The sequence below is a fragment of the Neomonachus schauinslandi genome, chromosome 5, assembly GCF_002201575.2.
Source record: "Neomonachus schauinslandi chromosome 5, ASM220157v2, whole genome shotgun sequence".
NCBI classification, from domain to species: domain Eukaryota; kingdom Metazoa; phylum Chordata; class Mammalia; order Carnivora; family Phocidae; genus Neomonachus; species Neomonachus schauinslandi.
Window position 1 is genome coordinate 176,297,233 of NC_058407.1, and position 7,579 is coordinate 176,304,811.

Here is a 7,579-nt window from a genome sequence, read left to right on the forward strand (position 1 = left end):
GGCTCAGTTGGTTAAGCGACTGCCTTCGGCTCAGGTCATGATCCTGGAGTCCCGGGATCGAGTCCCGCATCGGGCTCCCTGCTCGGCGGGGAGCCTGCTTCTCCCTCTGACCCTCCCACTTCTCATGCTCTCTCTCTCTCTCTCATTCTCTCTCTCAAATAAATAAATAAAATCTTAAAATAAAAAAAAAGAAGGAAACAAATGCCAAAAATTGTAATAGAGCTAATATGCCGCAATACCATGGGGAGTAATATATCATTATGTTCTGTAGAGGGAAGTGCAGTTATAAAGCCAAGGGAGAGGTCAATGACTGGTGCACTGCTGGCTTTGATAGGGTGGCGTTTTCATGGAGACGTGAGTGAGGACAAAGAATGGAGATTATTCCAGGCCAGGAGACAGTGGTCCAAAGGCCCTGGGGCAGGAGCAGCTGGGAGGCCGTTGTTGGAGCCCAGTGAGTGTGGGAGCCCAGGGAACATGCAGGAGAAAGTGGGGTGAAGAGGAACAGGTCCCCAGACCTCGTGGGGCCATGGTGCAGATGTGGACTTATTCTAGGTGCGTGAGAAGCCTGGCGGGGACCCTGGATGTGGCAGGGAAAGGGGTGGGCATGGTGTGATTCCAGAAGTCCCATTCTGACTGGAGTGGGCAGGAAGCAGGTGGGGACACTTGCTGCCTTCAGGGCTCAGGGGACAAGGCTGAGGGTAAAGCCTGGAGGAATTGCTGTGGGTGAAGGCTGACTCCCAGGTGTCAGGTCCAAATCACCCACAGGTGTGGTGGGAACAGGGCCAGGTGACGTTTTGTAAATGGTGACATTGCACGCATTATCTCATTATTTAGCACAATAGCCCAGGGCGTTCCGCACCTTATCTGACTTGACTGGCACAACCACCTTGTGAGTCAGGGTTATTGGCCCCCATTTCAAGCATAAGGAAGCAAAAGCTCAGAAAGTGACATGCTCCTAGTTTCTATGGCAGTGAGGGGCTGAGCGGGGCTTTCACCGCGGTTAGTGTGTGTGCAATTTAAAAAACTGAGATATAATCCACATAGCATAAAATTCACTATTTTAGCTTGTACAATTCAGTGGTTTTTAGTATATTCACACTGCTGAGCAGCATATCTAAATCCAGAACATTTTCATCACTTCAAAAAGAAACCCCTCTCCCATTGGCAGCCACTCCCAAATCTCCCCTCCCTCCTTCCCTTGGCAACCGTGGATTTGCTTCCTGTCTGTACACATTTGCCAAGGTACTTCATAGAAGCGGAATCCTGCAACATGTGGCCTATGGTGACTGGCTCCTTTCGCTTAGCATTTTCCAGGCTCATCCATGTCATAGCAAGTGCCAGCCGCGCATCACTTTTTATGACCGAATAATATCCCATTGTATGGATATGCCATGGTTTATCCGTTCATCCACCAGTGGGCATTGGGGTTACTTGCTCTTTTTGGCTACTGTGAGTAATGCTGCCGTGTGTGTGTGTGTGTTTACAGGTGTCTGCTAGTCCCAGTCTCTATACCTTGGGGCATATACCCTAGAAGTGGAATCGCTGAGTCACAAGGTAAGTCTATGCCTACCTTTCTGAGGAGCTGCCAGACTGTTTTCCAAAGTCATGAGAGGAAAACTACAGACCAATATACCTCATAGACAGAGATATAAAGTCTAAACAGAATTCTATAAAATTGGTTCTGACACGCATAAAAAGAAAAATAAATCAGACCGGGAATGCAGAGGTGATGTAATGTTTGCAAATCAATCAATGTAGTAGACCATATTAACAAATAGCAAAGAACAGCCACGTAATTATCTCAGTAAGTGCAGGAGAAGAATTTGACAAAATCTAATACCTACTCTCAATGCAAACTCTTGGCAAATTAGGAATAGAGGTGAATTTCTTTGACATGATAAAGGGCATTTATTTACAAAACCCATGGCTACTATCACACTGAACAGTGAAAGATGGAATGTTCTCCCCTTGAAATAGGAACGAGGGAAGGAAGGAGGGAGGGAGGGAAGGAGGGAAGGAAGGAGGGAGGGAGGGAGGGAAGGAAGGAAGGAATGAAGGAAAGGAAGGGGGTGAAGGAGGGAGGGAGGGAGGAAGGAAGGAGGGAGGGAGGGGGGAGGGAGGGAAGGAAGGAGGGAGGGAAGGAAGGAAGGAAAGGAAGGGGGTGAGGGAGAGAGGGAGGGAGGGAAGGAGGAGGGAGGGAGAGGGGAGGGAGGGAAGGAAGAAGACATCTTCAGACTGAGAAAGTACCACCAACAGAAAGAAGAACTTAAGGGTATAATTTAGGAAGGAGAAAATTAAGTTCAAAAGAAAGGTCCGAGCTGCAAGAATGGATGGTCAGTAGAGAAAACGGCCAACATCTGGAAATCTCTATTCAGGCACTCTTTGAGTAAGACAAAAAGACAGTGGATAGTCAGGGTTATAAGGACAAGATGGAGCTTGGCTCAGTCATGATATTTAATTGCAAACAGTACATCTACTCTGGCTAAGTTAAAGCAGGAAACACACTTATCAGTGAATATTGGGGAGCTTGGGCTCTGCGGATGCACCGGGTGTGGGGGCTGCAGGGGCTTCTCGGGTGAGAATGGGCGGCCCGACGGCTTGGGGACAGGGTCTCTCTGTGGAGCACACTGGCATTCTGAGAAGGTGGATTCTTTCTAGTTTACCGCTGACTGTCTAACATCCCTAGTCCACCCCCAGCACCGGTCAGCCCACGGCATTCTATCAACCCCAATACAAATACGTTCCTGCGGTTTTCCAGGGGAGGGTGGCACCATCTTGGGTCGAGAGCCACGGCTCAAGGTTACCCAGGAGAGGTTCTGCTGCATCTGCCTCGAAGAGCTGGACTCCTCGCCACTGGGCTTCCCGGAAGGCAGACTCCCCTGTGCCCGCTATCCGCTCACATGGACCACGCACAAATCCAACTCTGGTTATTGAGTGGGTGCCCCAGTGGAGTAGAAGCCTCCGTTACATGCCTGCCCCTAGCCATCTAGGTGATGGGAGACACTATTTTTACCACCAAGTCAGGAATCATATAATGCAGGCGATCAGGCAATTGCAAGGAGATTTTCAAAGATTTTTCAAAGTCTGCACAGGGAGCCTATCTCGTGCTTTCCAACATTAACAAAGGTGTGGCTGTTAGTTGCTCTCCTGGCTTTGTCACCCTGGACGGTAGCCGGCACCCTCGTCCTGCTCACAGTCCGGGCGGGGAGCCTCCTGGCTGGTCCGAGGGCAGGGCACCGGCGTGTCACGAACACCCTCTGTCTTTGTGATGCCTGCGGGACGCCTCCCTGTCCGTCCTGAGTGCGTCCTTAGTTCGAATGTATTGTCTCCTTTCAGGGTGGGCCAATGGTGCTGTTTGGGCCCTCTCCACGCTCCGGTTTCCGTCTGTGCACCCCTCAGCTGCCAGAAGTGACCGTGTCAAATCTCAGCCCCAGCTGTTGTGCATCTGTCCACTTTCCACTTCCGGGGTTTTGCCCTGTGCGTCTGGAGCTGCGGGCAGAGTGAGGGCCTGTCACTCTGAACTGCCCCTCTTTACCTTGCATGACACCCCCTCACAGGCCGCTCCGGCCCTGGGCCTGGTTCTGGCCATCGGAGGCCCGGGGCTGAGCCTTGTGGCCCCGGGCCCTCACGGATGATTCCAGGATGTGTGCTGTCTCGGGGCATTTGAAAAGTTTTCCTGGCCAGACCCATGTTTGTGACATGTCCTGGGTTCTGGTCAATACCACGGACAGAGGACCCGGGCCGGCCACACTCACTCCGTCCTGGGAGGCGGCAGAGCCTTCCGTCCAGGGCGAGGGGCCATCAATCTCGAAGTGATTATGGACATGACTTCTTCCCGGTTCCCTGAGCGCGAGTGACCGGCGTGGCCCTGCCCCAAATTACATCTCAATCAGTGTAAAAAGGCATTTGACATTTCCCTTGATATATGTACTAACCTTTACATCCAGCCGCGCGGCTGCACCAATTGCTTTCTTCGGCTTCGAGGTGGCCGCTCCTCTGGGAGCGCTTCTCAGTGCCAAGCAGCTCCCTGAGACGGGCTCACCCTGGAGACGCTTGGCGAGACCCCAGCCGCCGCCTGCCCGGGGAGGAGACGTTCCCACAAGATCTGGGCCCTCACAGCTATCGCTGCATGCCCGTGTCTCGGCACAGAAAGGATTGGAGAAGCCGCCAAGGTTGTGCCGATGCGATCAGGTCATGAGGGTGGTGACAGACCCGTGTGGCCCCAGTGACTGTGCGGCTGGGAGTGAGGGGGTGTGACGTCCCAGAGACCCCCACGGCCGCCTGCCCCACCTCTCACAGCCACCTGTCACTTGGAGGGTGGCTTTACGTGGAGGGTGTCACGCCCTCCCCGACACATCCATAGCACCCACACTCGGCACACTCGTGTGCACATGCACACAGGCACCAGCGAAACCTGCGCAGTTACCCATGCACGCACACTCACAGTGCACATCTGCAGGGGCATACTCACCCAGAGCTCACAGGTACAAACCGGCAGACATGCACACCCAGCAGTCCCACTCACGCCAAGAATGCCACGTTGGTGAACTGACGGGAGGAGAAGCCCCTTCTGCTCCCAGGGGTCCAGGGCACCGGGACAGACAGGGCTGGGCATCACACCTGCCAGGCTAGAGGTCTGCAGCTGGTCCTGCACATGTGGTCTGAGCCAGACTCGGTGCAGCAAATGCCTCAGAGGTAAGCCCAGGGGCGGGGAGGGTGGGCAGTGAGTATGAGTTCAAGAGCACTGGAGAGTCGGTACCGCCTCAGCTCAGAGATGGGGCTGAAGGGGCGGAGGCTGAGCTGAGTGTCTGCACACACAGCCCTGATGGCTGGAGAGCTGCCCTCGTGTGGGGACACACGATACGCCGTGCCCAGTGCCCCCCACTGCTTCCCTCTCCAGCACGCTATTGCTGTGCTGGCTCTGAGCCTCTGGCACCCCCGCCCCGGCCCTGCACCTCCCAGCTGGCTGCCAGGTCAGTACGGTCCCAGCCTCAGCAGCAGGGCTCTGTCCAGCCCTCCCCGGGACAGAAGATGTGGCAGAGTTGTCTGCGCCCCTCCCCAGAGCTGTGAGTTGCAGACCAAGCCCCCAGCACGGAGCAGGCAGGCGGGCAGCGCAGGGGTCTGACCACCTGCAGGTGTGCCCTCTTGCAACTGCCCCAGCAGCAGAGAGACCAGGACTATAGCTCCCAAACTCTGATGCATCAGGAGGTTTATGAGAATGCAGATCTCAGCGTCCTCCTCCGCTGTATCGATTCGGAACCTGTAGGAGAACCTGCATTTCTTTCCTAGGGGGCTCAGACTCGGTGACCTGTAGACCAGGTTTCCACACTGTGCTTGAGCATGAGGGCCTTTAAGCTGTGGTGTCTGTTTCACTGGTCATGATTCCACCACTGGGGATATATTTCTTGGGTTAAAGCATTTATTCTCCATAGTGGAGCAAATACTGAGACACTTTTGTATAAACCAGATTCCTTCAGTTGGGAGTCTTAGAATCACAAGTCACACTGCCTTGAGCTCAGTAGAGTATTATTGGCATAGATAATTGGAAAGTAATGGCTTTAGGCATGGCTGGATCTAGGTGTCATCATGCTTTCAAGAATCTGTCTCTCCCCACCTTTCGGCTCTGCTTCTGGCTGTGCTATTTATTCTCCAACAGGCTTTTCTTAGGCAGTGTCAAGATGGCCACATACAGTCCCAGATTCACATTCCACCAGCCAGAGAGTGCTCTTTTCCCACCCTTCCAGCGGAGGCCCTGGGGCTGGGGTTATTCAGTTGTTTGGGGGTCATGTGACCCTCCCTGCACCAATGTCTGTGGCCAAGGGGAAGGGGTCATCTGACTGGGGAAGTCTGGATCCGTTCAAGGATGAGGGTTGTGCCAGGTAGCCATAGGTGGGAGGGCCTGTCCCCAAGGGAACAGGGTGGGGACAGCTGCAGCGACTGATTCCCAGTATGATCCACTGGGCAGAACAGACACTCTTCCGTTGCAGATGCAGACTCCTCTGAGCGCAGGGCTGCCTGTCCCTATGCTGGCTGCAGTGTGGGACCACCAGGGACACCCTGCTCGGGGAAGGTCCCGTGCCCCTCGGTCTGCTCCTCCTGCTGAAGCCCAGGTGTTGAGGGCAAGCTCCAGAGGCAAGAAGAACAGGAGCCGGAGAAGCAGACCCAGAAAGAGCCAACACGGGACGTGAAGGCTCCGACCCGGGATAACACTGCCGAGACCCACAGGCCCACAGTCCAGCCACCCCTTGTCCCATAGGCTGTGACATGAGGGCTGTTGATGGAGGCACAGAGCCATGGAGGCCCATCTCTTCTCCTGGCCTCCATCTCTCATCTGTAGAATGGGGATCAATTGCCTGCTCCATCATTTGTTTGCTTCAAGCGCTGTGGGCAGTGCCTGGGAGGGTCCCTTGGCTCTAGGACTGGACTATGGGGTCCCTGAATGCTGGCCCTGATGGGGGCAGCTGCAGGTGGAGGGCAGGCATCCCCGGCAGCCCAGCCAGCTCAGGCTTACAAGCAGGGCGGACATGTCCGCATTCCATGTTTGGAGCACTGGGCTCCTCAGGCTGGGCCTGGCTCAGCCCCCCACCCCAGCCCAGACCACCACCTACAGGGGGGCGATGTCAGCCCTTTGTGACTGGGGAGCTGGAGGTTTGCCTGTCTGCCTCTCTGGGCTAATGTGAGACACCCAGCCAGCTTCCTGGATGACATCAGGCCAAGTCAGTTAATCTAAACAGAAAACAGTGGGGAAAAATTGTTCCCAGCTTTCCAGAAACTGCAGACACATGTGGCCTTCTTGTCTTCGTGTCTGGAACGTCCTGCTCTGTGGGACCAAGACTTCTCAGGAGACAAGGACATGTCTGAGATGCACTTACCAAGGCGCCTGCCGAGTGCAGGATGAGCACGGGGCGGGGGGCGGGGGGCAGTGTGGCCTGGAGAGCTCCTGCCCCCTGTGCTCCATCATGTCCCTGCCTCTCTGGGGTGGGAGATGCCAGGGACCTTTGGAGCCCACATGACCCGCCCTGAGCAGCGTGGCCCCAGCACATCTCTCCGAGGCTCTGCTTTCTCCTCTGTGCCCCCTTAGATGCTGGTTGCTCTGTACCTACCATCTGAGCATGGGCCAAATAGCTATGTCTGCCCGTGGGCACTGGGAGCCTGGACAGAGGAGGGAATTTTGCAGCATGATTAGAAAGCCAAATAGGTTTTTATGAGGCCGTGAAGATGGAAAAGGCATTGTGGGAGAGAGAGCTACATGTGCCAGGGCGTGCTGGTGTGACAGCGGCAAGTAGATCCAGCCAGCAGCGCCCAGTGAGACTCCCATTTCCTCTCTGAGCCTGTCGATGAATGACACGACAGTGTGCATGTCCCATGCTGTGTGCCCTGTGCATGTGTGGAAGTGGCTGTGAGTGTGTGCATGTGCCTGTGAGTGTGTGCAAGTGTGCAAGCACTCGTGAGTGTATGTGCACAAGCACCTGAGAGTGTGCATGTGTGCAAGCTCCCGTGAGTGTGTGCATGTGCCCATGAATGTGTGTGTGCAAACACCCATGAGTGTGTGCATGTGTCCGTGAGAGTGTGCATGTGT